This window comes from Octopus bimaculoides, chromosome 2 (genome assembly GCF_046866305.1).
Source record: "Octopus bimaculoides isolate indiv1 chromosome 2, ASM4686630v1, whole genome shotgun sequence".
In the NCBI taxonomy this organism is placed as follows: Eukaryota; Metazoa; Mollusca; class Cephalopoda; order Octopoda; family Octopodidae; genus Octopus; species Octopus bimaculoides.
In genome coordinates, this window is record NC_142929.1 from 80,738,763 (window position 1) to 80,755,383 (window position 16,621).

The window sequence follows — 16,621 nt, forward strand, 5'->3', positions numbered from 1 at the left end:
TACCATGAACAGATATATGTGTGTCATATCTGGTGGGTTGCTTTACGTCGAAGCATTTTTTCTTTTCCCTGATAGAAGAGAGTAAAGATAAGTAGCTGTGGTTGGGATAGAGGATTGATGGTGTTGTTGTTGTTGTTGATGATGATGATGATGATGATGATGACGTCGGTGATGGTAGTGGGGTAGGTGGACGTGGTGATGATGACGACGACGATGACGACGACGACGATGATGATGATGATGATGATGATGGTGGTGGTGGTGGTGGTGGTGGCGGTAGAGGTGGTGACAATGGTTATAACGATGATGATGATGCCAATGCTGATAGTGGTGGTGAGGATAATGATGATGATGATGATGATGATGATGATGATGATGATGATGATGATGATGATGATGATGTGAGATGGATGATGATGACAGCTGCAGCTGCTGACGGTATTGATGATGATGGTGCTAATGATGACGATGATGACGATGATAATAATAATGATGTTGATGATGATAATGATGGGAGTGCTTATGGTTGTGTATGGTGGTGTACGTTGGTATTGTTTCTTGGTATGTCACTTGTAGAGATGAGGATCAGGAGGGGATGATGACTAGTGGTAGTAGTATTAATGGTAGTGGTGGTCCTCCTCCTCCTCCTGTTGTTGTTGTTGGTGGTGGTGGTCGCGGCGGCGGCGATAGATATAAGAATGCTGATGGCAATGGTTGAAGCCATAGTGGCTAAGATGGTGATCCGTGTAGCTTCAGAAGTGAAATTGGTGTCGGCAGTGCTTTTGCTGTTGTTGTTGTTGTTGGTGGTGGTGGTAGTGAAGGTGATGATGGCGATGGTGATGGTGATGGAAAGAGAGCGATAGCGACTATATGTCTGTGAGCGTATACATGAGTGTGTGCATCTATGCCAAAGTGTGTGTCTGTGTGTAGATGTACCTAAAAACCCGAAGCTGACAGAAGAAACCAAGAATATATTAATTACGAACTTTCAACACCCAGTATTTCACAGCCTAACAAACCGCACTGATTAGTGAAAGAAAATTATAATTAGGTCTAATTTAACTTTTTTAGCTGCGGTAAGCAGTCAACGTAAATTGTTGTCTTCAATTTTTACATCTATTAAGTTTCTAAGCATTAATTCCGGAAGACTGACTAATTAAGGTTCTACCAACATCCACATGCTTTCAAAAATCCAAGACGAATTTTTGGTTCAAGTTTATCAAAGACATATTATCTTTAAGAATCAACAATATCAGAAATTATGAGATCCTTTGGAAGGTATCCGAACACACGAACAGTCGTGGTTGTGATTGTTGTTATCTACATTTCATGGAAAGCGAAAATGTTACTTGATGGGTACACCATCTTGAATACTCATAAAGCCCGATAGCGTACTTTTGCTTGCTATAAATATGACAGAAAAGGTTTCTTTCAAGTAGGCGAGGTAGCAGAAACGTTAGCACGCCGGGCGAAATGCCTAGTGGTACTTTGTCTGCCGTTGCGTTCTGAGTTCAAATTCCGCAAAGGTCGACTTTGCCTTTCATCCTTTCGGGGTCGATAAATAAAGTATGTTTATCCCCTTGTGGGTAATAAAGAAATAAGAAAAGTTTCTTTTCTTATCATATCTTCAGTGAAATGCCGTCAGAAGTCAAAATTTTGGGTGTCTTACAAGGTGCATTCCAAACGTTTTGAGACTTTTAGAGAAGAGACATTTATTAATTTCAAACAAGTAGGCGCAGGAGTGGGTATACGCGCAGGAGTGGGTATACGCGCAGGAGTGGCTGCGTGGTATGTAGCTTGCTTGTCAACCACATAGTTCCGGGTTCAGCCCCACTGTATGGCACCTTGGGCAAGTGTCTTCTACTATAGACTCGGGCCAACCGAAGCCTTGTGAGTGGATTTGGCAGACGAAAACTGAAATAATCCCGTCGTATATATATATGTGTGTGTGTGTGTGTGTGTGTGTGTGTGTATGTATGTGTGTGTACGTGTGTGTGTGTGTGTGTGTGTGTGTCTGTGTCTGTCACCACACCATCGCTTGACAATCGATGTTGGTGCGTTTACATCCCCGTAGCTTAGCAGTTCAGTACAAGAGACTGATAGAATAAGTACTAGGCTTACAAAGAATAAGTCCTGGGATTGATTTGTTCCGAAGTAAGTTCCTTTGACTTCAATGCACTTGTAGCGCTCCGGCCACTTCGTGAAGGCCTCATGGAGTCGTCCAAAATGAATGTTTCCAAGATCTGTGTTACAGCCTCCATCTTGTCAATGTCTTCAAAACGACTGCCCCTGAGGTTCTCCATCAGCTTAGAGAACAAGCAAAAGTCAAAGGCAGCAAGCCCTGGACTATAGGGAGATTGAAGGATAGTTTTGATGTCCATCTCTGTCAAGTTGCGGGTGACCAGGATGGAATTGTGACGAGCAGGGTTTAGTAGAGTGCATTCGAAGTGCTGTTTCGGCTGTTTCCTTCAATCTGGAATAACAAAACTCGGCAAGTAGCTTATTTGATTTATAGTGATTTTATGCTAAAATTACTATTAATCTAAGATAGTTATGACTAAAGAAGTTTCAAAAATTTCAGGAATGCACCTCCTAATTCAAAATACTTAGCGAGTGAACATCATGAAGTTCCAACCAAATTAAGGTTTTCCATTGTTAACGCGGATCGCATTGTCACCACTTTGTATTTCATATATAAAATTGCTTCATCTATGTTCGTTGGTGCTTCAGAATTGATAAAACCTGAAGCTCCGTTAATTTCTTTTTTTTAAAGTTCACTTTCATAAGAATTTCATGCTATTCTACTTTAATGAATGAAGTTTTTTTTTTTCTTCTCTAGAATGTGCGAGTCTGTGGATGTGTGTATGGCTGTGCGCATGGGTGTTATATAAACTTAATTTCTGTTTCGTATAAAATTGCATAGTTTATACTCGCAGAGATTTTGAAAAAACGTAAAATTTCTCTTATATTTCTCTGTAGTTTCTTCCATTCTAACACTGGTATTCCAGAATCCGTACACAGAAATCTTCAACCGGATTTGATCGAAGTTGGTGCGACGTGTGACATTACCAATGCTTTGTCTGCTGCTTTGAAATCCATACCAAAGTTACCCTACTATGTTTGAATTTTGATATTAACTTGTAGACATAGAATGCAAATTTTGATCTCACCCCATTGACATCTTACATCGGCTTATCTTGGATTATACTTCAACAACTATGGCAATATTTCGATGAAGATTGCTGTTTGCAGATTGCAGATTACTGGAGGCGAAACTCTGATAAGAAAATAATCTACTAGCATTAAAAATGTTCATTCGTGCACGCGAGTGCTTGCGTATGTAGACACTCAAAACATTTGCTAGAAGTTACATGCATTTTTCAATTTAACTCGGTTTCATATGATTCTGCTGAAAGTATCTGATGAGATGGACGTGTCCAACGCGCTCACGAAACCGAAATTCATGTGGAATTGAGTTAGACTACCTTTTAAAAAATGCATGTGTGTGTGTGTGTGTGTGTGTGTATGTGTGTGTGTGTGTGTGTGTGTGTGTGTGTGTGTGTGTATGTCTTTGTGTCTATGTTTGTCCCCACAACCACCACCACCACCACTTCACAACCGGTGCTGGTGCGTTTACGTCCCTGTAACTAAGCAATTCGGCAAAAACGACCGATAGAATAAGCTACGTACTTTAAAAAAATAGTATATTCAATAAAAACATTTTCAAGGCTTTATCCCAGTATGGCCGCAGTCTAATGACTAAAACAAATAAAATGTAAATAAAAGATAAAAGATATGCAAAAAATAAAACAAAGAAACGTTATAAGAGCATAAAAGAAAAAAAGGTTTGGAAAACTAAGGCCAAATTAATAGCTAATATATGGTTTCACTACACATGAGTTACAGCCTAAAGACAGGTCCACGCCATGATGTATGACGTCAGAAGTAATCGTATGAGATCAGACGCGAAGGGAAGACTTTAAAGTTCTCAGCGTGTCTAGACATGTTTTGTTTCTCTCAATTGCAATCACTGGCTGTAAAAGTATTGGGTCAAAATGAAGGTTTGCTGTTAATCCGGCAAGTTGAAACAACATACTAAGCCGATGTAGTCTCTGCCCAGGTAAGACAAACATGTAACTGTCTTGAAACATCTTCAATATTTAAGTGAAGAGTGTGAAGACGATCTACTGGCTTGTGGAGGAGTGGTCGGATCCAAACACAGACGGGAAATTATTGAACAAGAAGAAAAAAAATTATAGACGAATAATAAAAAGCTAAAAAGAACAAAAACAAAATGAAGAATGTAAAAAGAAAAAAAAGGAGAAAATTATCTGAAGAGAAAATAGACTTCAAAATCGGAATGATTTCAAATTTAGTAAATGAGGAATGAAGGAACATTACAAGGACATAACAAATTGCGCTATCATACAAACACACACATACACATTATTAAATAAATAAATAAATATATGTATATTCATATATATATAGATAGATAGATAGATATACATATATATATATATATATATGAATATATGTGTGTGTGTGTATATATATATATATATATATATATATATATATATATATATATATATATATATATATATATATATATATATATAAGTGAATATATACACACACACACATACAGATGCAGAGACGCAGAGGCACATGCACACACGAACACACACAGATGCACAAACACACACACATACACACACGCACACACACGAACACACACGTACGTAAATAAAAAGCAGACCAAAAGACAAAAGATTTCAGTTGCCAAGTGTGTACTCCCTTAGCGATAAAACGTAAAGAATTTTTGCCAATAACAATAGAAAAATTGCAACAACAATAACACCATCAAAGTAATAGCAACAACAACAGCAGCAGCGGCAGCAGCAAAAACAACAATAATAAAAGTGTTTACTGTTTTCCTATTACTGCTACTGACCTATATATTTCTAAAATATAAACCGCAGTGATAACTGGTTTAATGCACTTGCTACTGCCAAAGTGAGAAATATCTGGTCTTTATTGAAATCAGTTTGGTTGCCAAAGCAAAGAAATGTCTTCTAGCTGTGACTATTTCAAATTAGGGCTTCTCAAAATGATTTCTCATTTCTCTCTGATATTTTTGTTAATCAAGGTTTATTTTAAAATTGTTTGTAGATCGGCAAATGACAGAAGTTCGAGAATGACAAAGAACCATGTTTGTAGATTCACTGGCGGTTGTAGGATATCTTTTAAATAACCGATGCTAGTGTTTACTCATTAATAATTGTATATAATACAGCACAATGGCAGAAATTTTAGAGGGGAAGGGAGTAATCAATGTCTTTGACTGCAGTATTTGAGTGATATTTTGTTTTATCAATCTCTGAAGAATGTAATGCGAAGTTGGCCTCTGCTTGATTTTATCGCAGAACGTTGTTTATTCATAAATGATAGTTTTTAAAAAGACACAAAAGAATGGCAGAATACTAAAATAAGTAAATGCAAGAAATTTTAATGATCTACAGGTCGAATCCTACTTTGTTCAACTTTACTTCTCTCCTGTCTCAAATGCAATGGTTTTTGCTTTATACACACACACACACTCATATATGTGTGTGTGTGTGTGTGCGAGTGTGTGTGTGTGTGTGTGTGTCTTTGTGTCGAAATCGACCTCAGTAACTGATTGGTACTTCATTTCATCGGTCCAAGAGGGAAGGATCGCAAAACTGAAGCTTTTACTCACAATATAAAGAGCTGCTGCAAAAGTTGTAAGGCAATTGTTTCGACGCTCTAATGATTCTGCCAATCCAAAGCCCTCTGAAATCAAATTTAATGACCACCAGGTATGAGTCGGTGTCGGTTAGACATTACACTTCCTGCTCAAAATTGTAATATGTGATTATTTCTTTATCCTTAGTAGGTGCAGTATGGCCGAATGGTTAACATATTCATTTCGCAATCACCAGATCCTGGGTTCGATTTTTAGTCCGTGGCATCTTCTGCATATGTCATTATCTGTTGTCTCCGTCAACCCATAGCCAGTGAGTGAAATTGAAAATTGTACTGAAACCTGTCGAAAGGATTGTACCTCTAATTCATACACTTACTTTGTCAGGCTTGAAGAAATTCAGTTCAACGAATAACTGAGTCCTCATCGCCGAACGTCAGAGAGCCACCATTATTTCTCTTTAAGAGTTTATTATTTGCATTTTGAAAAACAAAACATGATAGAAATATCACACCCTATTGCATTAAGCAAGAATAGGCCGCATTACATAGTATAAGCTTAAATATATTGGTTTCAAATTTTAGCACAACGCCAGCAAGTTCGTGATGTGTCATTTCAATAACTTTTGGCGGGAAAGTCTACATGAATTCAATCCGTATATAAGAAACAATACAAACGTCAAATATATTCGATTTTATTCTTGAAAATGAAACTGTGAAGGCCTAAAATCTTCGGATATGAATTTAGAAACTTTACTGTTACAAACCAAATATATAATACTAGAAATAATATATGAAAAATATGAAAGAAAAGCAGATAAAAATTCAACATAGTCGTATATTTAATAGTACATGCATGCACGCACGTGTGTGTGCCTCTTATTATTGAAATAATATTTCTTATATATCTTTATACATATGCATGCATATCTGGTGTATATATACATATATAAAGATATGTGTTTGTGTATGTAAGTATGTATGTATATATAAATACATCTATATACTTATAGATATATATATACATACATACGTATATATATATGTGCTTTCTGTCTTCGTCTTTATGTTTTCATTTCTCATTGTGTTTAACGTTTTTTGTGATGTCCTGTACCCATAAATGCATGTATGTATATATATAGATGCAAGTATGTACATATATGTATGGATATATGCATATAATTATATATTATTTATGTTATTATATGATCGAACGCCACGCACTGCCTCCAAGTAAGTTTTATCTATCTATCTATCTATCTATCTATCGACATATATATATATATATATATATATATATATATACATGCATACATACGTAGGCGTGTGTTTGTATGTATATTTTGCATACTTATGTGTGTTCTTGTTGATGTCTATGACTTTGTTTGTGAATATGAAGCTGTCTGTGTTACACACTCGCATTTGTGCTTGTGTGTGTGTGTGTGTGTGTGCAAGCGCGCGCGTGTTGCTATAAATTTAAACTTCCGGTAGATAAATCCCGGAAGTATATGTAACGTAACCCAAATATCTGAATTTGATAACTCGGGTTAATGTTTAATTCTAAACGCATTCATGTCGTCTTGACTTTTCATATATTCAATCATGGATACCATAATTGAATATATGTACAAGTTATACACAGCGGATTAAAACAGTTTAGCTAACTGACTGGGTATGCTGTAAGTTCAAATCTAGTGTCAGGGAGTGGTTATGTTTCTGGGCAGCACACCATATTCTGCCTGCCCTAATTCATTTATATGTCAGTCGTCATCAGAAAATATTGTTTGTTAAGGGTACTTCGAAAGATTAATTTGTGCAAAAGATTAATTTGAAGACGGGAAGATCCTCCTAAATTCCTTTTTATTATAGTTCTGCTCGATTGTCTCCAACCAAACCACAATATTGCCACAACTCAATGATCAACTGAACCTCAACAGTGGGCAGTCAGTAATACCCGAGGGGCTTTACTTCACAGCTAGGGAAGTAAAATTACGTAGAATTCTGTATTGAATGTTGAGAGAGGAAATTAGTCTTTGCGCAAATTAATCTTTACCTTATTTGGAATTACTATCCACTGACATTTCCTGATGAATTAGGGTATGTAAAATATGGTGTCCTGCCCAGAAATATAACCAATCACCGGCGCAAGACTTGAACTCACAATTCCTAAGTTGTTAGTCCAATAACTTGCCCAAGCAGTGAGCTATATTACTTCAGTCCGTAGTATTACTACTTGTACAGATTTATATCATATTATTGAATATGTGAAAGTCAACTCGACATGAATGCAGTTTGAATTAAGCTTCAACCCAAGTCATCAAGTTCGTATATGAGGGTTACGTTACACACACTTCCGGAATTTATTTTCCGGAAGTTTGTATTTACAGCAACACACGCGCGCGCTCACGCATCCGTATTTGTCAATAATTTACCATCACATTCAAAAACAGGCTAGAAACATCGCTAGCAGAAATTGAAAAAACAAATTCCACAGATACATCATACAATAATTTTGTCATTTTTCATCGAGAAGTTACAGAATGTCTTCTCATCAGGATTCACTGAAACGCACAGTCACGTGACAGTTTGAAACAATTATTAAGAAGCACAATCTAATGAAGAGTGCCACCAGTTTAATGTCAACCAAACTTTCCAAAATGAATATCACAAAATTCAAAACCATCTCAACAAGATCTCACTTCCATTTGTAAAAGAGAACAACAAAAATATCTGGAAAAAAAAATGAATGTATTTGCGTATCCAACCCCAAACAATCCACTTTAACAGGGTTAATGGCCAATGAAATTAGTGAGAAGAAATGTACAAATAAATTGAGACTAAATGCCTGCAGAAATGACTGAAGGAGAGGAAAGAACATTTCCAGAATCACTCTTGTTAATCACCAGATTTAGATAGAGCTATAAAAACAGCTTGGCATTAAAGTTGGTGATATTACATTGAGATTTTATGTGAACTCACTGAAGTAGAGATAGGACCAAAAAAGCTGACTTGATAATATTCTACCAAATATCTGAGAAACAAAGATTCAAAGATATGCTGCTTCAAATTTCGCTATACAGTTTATAACGAACACCCGATTGAGAGATCGATTGAAGCTCTTATTCCTTCACTCCTCAACGAAGATAATTTAGGCCTGGCTACAGATTACAGTGGTGTTGGCCTTACTGTGATAAGCAGGTCTGAGAAAAATCGGTCTGCTGTTGGACAGATCTTAGCAGACTGAAGGAAAGATCTTTCTGTTTGTAAACTTTGCAAAAGCTTTCTGTTCTGTCCATTGTATGTAATCACAGTAATAATGCTCTTTCAGGACACAAATGATAATATTCGGTTACTTGACGGAGGCACCGATTTCTTTCATTAATGCAGGTGTTTTTGCGATGCGATGACAGCTATTTCTTGAACTGTAGGATTCCACACTAAACATTGAATCGAATTATTCCAGATCTGCCATGCTGAATGGCTTCTGGCCACGTTGTTTCTGTTAGCATCAACCTTGGCACCAATCACACGGATCTCGTCTTTCTAGGAGAAATATAAACGACATTGGCATTATCTCTCTTGCTCCGGTTTAATATTCAAGAGACAGTCCAGAGCAATTTGATAAAAAGCAAAATTTATGATACAGGGCATACATATAGAAAATACCATCAGCATCAATATTAAAGTAAGAATCTAAACCGAAAACTATAAGAATTAAACGTTGCAATAATAATCTGAAGAAGTCAAAGTCTGATGCGAAACCAACAATTCCAACATAGAATATTTTGATGATAATATCGTTAGACTGTATAAAGGCTAATAACCTCACAAGCCTAGGAATGTGTCAACGGGATAATATTTGGAACGGGAGAAAATTAAGAATGGTCGGCAGAATTAGTGAAATAATCTCACTGCATTGCTTTCCTTAGTTACTTGTCTGCAACTGGAGTAACATTATCCTTATCATCATTATCATCATTATCATCATCATATACATTATTCCTCTCTCCCCTCCCTATCTCTTTCCCTGTCCCCTTCCACAGGCAAAGAACACGTGAAATAATCCTTTAACTCTCGTGGCTACCGAACTTGGAAAACTCTTTTAAGAATACTTTTGCACACATATATACACATGCACATACACTCAAGCATGTGTATATATATACATATATATATATATATATATATATATATATATATGTGTGTGTGTGTGTGTGTGTGTGTGTGTGTGTGTGTGTGTGTGTGTGTGTGTGTGTGTGTGTGTGTGTGTGTGTGTCTAAATGCATACAAGTAAATATGTGTGGTAAGGTGTATATGTGTATATGTATGCATGTATATATATATTTATATTCTTTTATTCCTTTACTTGAGTTATTTGACTGCTGCCATGCCGGAGCACCGCCTTTAGTTAAACAAATCGACCCCAGGACTTATTCTCTGTAAGCCTAGTACTTATTCTATCAACCTCTTTTGCCGATCTGCTAAGGTACGGGGACATAAACACACCAGCATCGGGGACGCAAACACTCCGACTGCCATACTTTCCTAAGCCTGGTGTAATATTCTCGGGTCACTCTATCTTTATTCGCAGTGCCCTCATATGATACATATTCGTCTATGTCTAGGTACATGTAGCATTCTTTGTGTGGAATGGGGGGCGGGGGGTAGAGAGACCGTTGACACGCAGGTTTTGGGCTTGGGGCTGACTAACTTTTCCCGTTCTATAATCAAATATGAACATTTCTTTTGGCCAAATTCCATTCCTATATCAGCTGAAAATGTTATTAATTTCAGTTGTTTTTTGGCATTGTTAACACTTTTAGCATAAACCTTCAGGTCGTCTACAAAGAAATTTACGTTGATACTTATATTGAGTTACATTGATATTTCTAGCAGTCGATGATCCTAGCATGTAAACATTTGTTTTCTGCCGTGGGAACGATAATGGATTCAGTGCCAAAATGAAAAGGTGTAGGTTTGTATGTATATAACACAAGGACAAGTGAAAAATTATTCGCTCTTTCACCAGAACTTTCTTTAAGTTGGCCGCGCACTTCCTTTAGCGCTCATGTGCTAAAAGGTGGTACTTTTGTGGTTACCTAACCGACGTTTGACTTTGATCGCTCCAGTGAGCGCCAAGGAAGAAGAGAGATTAGTAGTCTGACTTCTCTGGTATGAAGCTATGTCAAGGGATGAAATTCATCGCAGGCTTTCAGTACATACGGGAACCGCGCTCTATCGAGGAGATGTAGTTATAAGTGGATCGGGAAGTTTTAAAAAAATTAACTGGACAAGCGTGGAGTACGAATAAAGAGTAGTACGCTCATCAACCTATACTACTGACGTGATGATTCAACAAACTGAAATGATTGTTCTGATGCATTGTCGAATTACCAGTCATGAGGTAACATGTCACCTGCAAATCAGTCATGATTTTACATACGAAATCATCCTCTCGACAAGCTTCGCTTCTGTAAAATCGGTGCCAGATGCGTTCCAAGAGAACTTAACGAAACGCATAGGCGCAATCGCGAGAGAATCCGTTAACACTTACTCGATGATGAAGGCGAAGTATTTAGGTAAGAATATTCATAGGAAATGAGACCTGTATCTTTCACGTTGGGTCAGAATCCAGAAGGTAGAGAATGGAATAGAGACTCCTGGAATCACCGGCGTAAAAAACAATCAAGACTCAGCCTTCCGTAGAAAAAGTGATGCTAACCGTTTTGGGTGATGCAGAAAAGGCTTATACTGGAACATTACCTGGAAAAGTGGTCAACAGTCACCAGTGTAGACTACAGTGAAACGCTGGCCAACAAACTGAAACTAGCAACTTGCACCAAAAGCCGAGGTTTATTGTCAAAGCAAGTGTTATTTTTATACGACAATGCATGCCTACATACGGTTGCCCACACCGTTGAAACCATTGACAAAATTGTTTCGAGTTGCAGGAACTCCCTGCATAAATTTCAGATCTCGCCCCATCCAACTATCACCTTTTTGGACCAATGAAACATCCTTTACGCGGTTATCGCTTTGCAATCGACAAAGAAGTGCAGGAAGCTGTGCATAAATGCAACAAGATTTTAAAGTATCTTGGTCAAATGAAAGAGAATCTTGGAAAAAAAGACATGTTATGAACAACATAGAATACTTATTGTCAGTAATTTTGATAAAAGAAGTCATTATTAAAGTCACTATCTTTAGGTTGTCATTTTGGGCACCAGTATTCACCACAAAGTTTACATGTGATCCATTGCTTGCCCTTCTTTCCTTTGTAAAGCCGCCACAATCGTTCACACTTGATGCACTTGGAGTTCTCATCAGAAAACTCATCCCACCGCATGCTTCTTCTCTGGAAGTGGTTTCTTTTCCTTGACATTTTCCCATGCTACCTCTTTTGCTTTGTAGTGTTTTTGTCTTTATTTACTTCCTTCTCAGTTTCCATCTGCAAATGCACGAGTGGGTCTTCTGTAGTAAGGACTTCACCTTGTGTAACTTCGACACATTTCCATTTTCTTTTGGAGTTATGTAAGGCATTTCTGGTTTCCTCAGTTGGATTAGAAGCAATTGTGGCCACTATGGACAAGATTTCCGGTTTGAGAGCTGTGAGCTGCTCCGACCAACGTTGTTTGAATGCGATCCTTCAATCCTTCTCTGGCATATTATTCTTAAAACCAGTTTTCCTCTCAGTTGCGTCTAGATACGTCTTAGCTATTGTCTGAATTCCCTGTGTCCCACATGGCCAAACTAAACCTAAACAAAAGCAAGAGTGCATTGACTATATTTTCCTCCTCGTTCTTCAAAGTACATTAACAAAACGGTTACAACGAATTCGTTCAGACTGGCTGATACCGTTGATTGGTTGATACCACCACACACACATAGTAGACACACCTTTATAGGCATCAAACATTCACGCTTACGCACTCATACAACTGGGACACACTCACACACACACACAAACGCGCCGACCATGGAGTCCAGCCACGCGATTCAAGAAATTGTCTTCCTTAATGTATCTTGGAGTCGCTGAAATTTCGATACCGCTTCTAATAACACCATGTGACCCTTCTTGACCAAGTTTCATGAGAACGAATCAAAGCATTTTGGAAGATTACACCTGTAACTCTTATTAAATGTGTTGAGTGCCTCTTTCTTTCGTTTGCACTATGTATGTGTGTGTGTGTGTGTGCGTGTGTGTGTGTATATATGTTTAAGTAGGTATATATATATAAGGGGATGTTTCTATGTGGCCTGCTTGTTTGTTGCACCTTGTTTACCATTTTTGTCCTTGTTCTTTTGCCACGTCATGTACCCAGTTATGTATCTATATGTACATGTGGCTGAACGTATATACATACATGTACATATATATGCATATACTCATATATTGTTTATATATATATATATATATATATATATATATATATATATATATATATATGTATGTGTGTGTTTGTTTGTGTGTTTGTGTGTGTGTGTGTTATTGTCTGCGTGTCTGTGTGAAGGTGTGTGTAATTCCTTCAACGTTCAATATTCCATCATCTCATTCACTGGCCATACTAATCTCTTCCTTCTAATTTCTGACCCTCTTTGTCTTTGTCTGTCTCTCCTTGTATATGCCTGCCTACCTACCTACCTACCTACCTACCTACCTACCTGCTTATCTACCTAACTACCTACCTACCTGCCTATCTACCTACCTACCTACCTACCTACCTACCTACCTACCTACCTACCTACCTACCTACCTACCTGCCTGCCTATCTACCTAACTACCTACCTATCTACCTACCTATCTACCTACCGACCTACCGACCGACCGCCTGCCTGTCTGCCTGCCTGCCTGCCTACCTGCCAGTCTGTCTATCTGTCTGCTTGTCTGTGCGCTTGTGTTTATTTTCATATCTATCTAATAATACTCCAAACTAGAAGAAAACTCATATTTTTAACTAACATTTTTCGAAGCCTCTGATAGAATACATCATCATCGTTAATATCATTGTTATTCTTATAATGGAGCCGTTATTATTATTATTATTATTATTATTATTATTATTATTATTATTATTATTATTATTATTATTATTATTATTATTACTGTTGTTGCTATTACTGGATTTACTCTAGCACATACTTCAACTCATGTGGCAAACAGGCGTCCATTATTGAGCTGTGCTGAAAATTTTAAATTTGGTTCTGACACGGACAAGAGAGAGGGAGAGGAGGAGGGAGAGAGAGGAGACGGAGAAAAAGAGACACAGAGTGAGAGAGAGGAAGGTGGTGGGGGGGAGAGAAGAGCAGAAAAGAAAGAAATGAGCGAAAGCTTTTGTAATCTTCAAACTTGAAATCCTGAAGAAAGACGGAGTGGAAATCCTTTTGCGTCGCGATTCTTACATGATTTGAATAAAGAATCATTAATTAGCCATGGAACCTTGGAGCAGAGTTTTCTTTCTAAACCCATCATGTACATACATACATACGTACGCACACACACATGCATACATACATACATATGATATACATACGTATAAATATATGTACGTTTATGTAAATATCTGTATATAAATATATTATATATACATATATATGTATGAATATACACACATATATAAATACAAGTGTATATATATATATATATATATATATATATATATATATATATATATATATATATATATATATATATACACACATCCATATAGATGTATGCATGTATGTATGTATTATGTATGTATGTATGTATGTATGTATGTATGTATGTACGTATGTGTGTGTGTGTGTATATGTGTGTATGTATAATTAATTCGTTTATTTATTTTGTTATATTCGTGAGAGGTTTTAGTTGTTATGTCTTCTTTTGTGGTTTTATGCGTGTGCGTATGCGTGTGCGTATGCGTGTGTATGTGTGTGTGTGTGATTGCGTGCGTGCGTGCATGCGCGCGTGGATAGTTTCTCTTCCCGCTGAAATTATTAGAATTTTTGGTAAGACACGTCTAGTCGTCTGACGGAACTATTTCATAATTGATGTTATGCCATTGAAAACTGGTGAGACATTAAGGACCGCCAAACACTTAGAAATATCAAATGTTTTAAAAAGAAAAGGAGAGAGAGAGGGAGAGAGAAAGTAAAAGAGAGAAAGAAAGAGGGAGAACGTGAGGGGTTCTATTTTTCTTGAAATGTTTTGAAGATATAAAATATTTCCATAATATTTTGATAAATAAGTAAAAGATTCCAACCCTAAATATTCCAGATTTTATTAAGAACAAAGAAAATAACGAAAACGAAACGAAAATATACAAACAAAAGAATTTAGTTAAAAAATTGCTAAATATCAAAGAAAGTTCTTTATTGTAAGAATAAACAGAATTTTACAGCCTTACCATTCCAGTTTCTGAGGATTGAACATTATAATTACCTAAAGAGACCCTAGATATTTTCTGGTCATAAAATGGAAATAATACAAGGTTTAAGGCATTGAAATATTGAGTAAAGTATCTGAGAGATTCCAAAGAATATGGAAAAATTTATTATAAAAGATGAGTCAGCAATTTTACTCACAGAAAAATGTTAAAGGATAAGGCTCGTACGGAAATAGAAATCACAACGAAATAGATTTACTGGAGTACACTACCACCTCGATTTCGAGGTATTGTTATATCGTTATTGTTTCAAGAAATAGTCCACTTCCCGGTTTCTTATTTGATCTGAGACAGGATTGGAAATAAGAACGCAATAGTCCAAGACAACAAGAGAAACCGAAATCAGTGAACAACGAAACAATGTATTTGAGAATCATTAAGCCTTGTTTGATGCAGTGAATCATCCCAGCCAGTATTAAGAACTAGTTTGTTATTACCTGTTGGCTGATAACGTAGACTAGATGAATTGCTATTCAAGCTTTGTCATGGATATGAATGAACACAGAAGCAACAGGGTAGGAAACCTACAACACAAATGGTTGTTATTCGACTTCTTACCAATATTCTCGCGATTCCACAGTATCGGAGAGAAAACAGCCATAGCTATGTCGTATAAAAATTTAACTGAAATTACTTTCTTCAAAGAAAGTCAGTTATTCGAGGTCTGATTTCGTTTTAGTTATCTCTCAGAAAAACTGAGAAACTAACCAGGATATCCTCTCTTCAATCTCATTGCATGTCATCATAGGGATGATAAAGTCAAAGAGTATGACACGGCTGCATTTTATCAGCCTAACAGGGATCCGAGCTCAGAATAAAGAGGTGCACCCAGCAGGCCATTTTTCTGTTTGTTGTTGGTGCTCTCATTTATGGATGAAGCAATTGAAGTCCTTCTCGTGAGAACTAACATTGATGTGGGTGATATTTGTGGTTGTCAACTTTTTAATGTTCCCTTTATTTTGTTTGTTTTCTTCCTCATCAGTCCCGGCACTGTAGGGGGTCGCTCAATAAAAACAAGAGATTTACCCAACACCGTACATCGCTGTAAAGGATGTTCTTACGTTAATAGGATTTTCTCATTTAGCTTCAAGTCGTCCCTGATCGAACAAACCTATTACACTCGAGAACATGGTTCTGGCTGTCAGGATGTTGGAGATATGTTTCCTATTAATTTTGGTTTGATGATTTCAAAAATGTAATCTATTTTGCTCTATCACATCAAGATTTTTAACAAACTCAAATGTTCATTTCCGGTGTTTTCACCATTTCTAAAGATAGATTTGGCTTCATCAAATGCAGACCTGTGAATGGAGCGGTCATGTTTTAAGTATCTTCAGTAAACAAAAAAAACATCAAACACGAGCAACTTACACTATTTTCAATTTCACCAGTTTCAAATGTCAGGGTTATGACAGTTCTGTCCATTATACAATTTGATGTTTCTAAACAACTCATTTTTGTGGTCCATG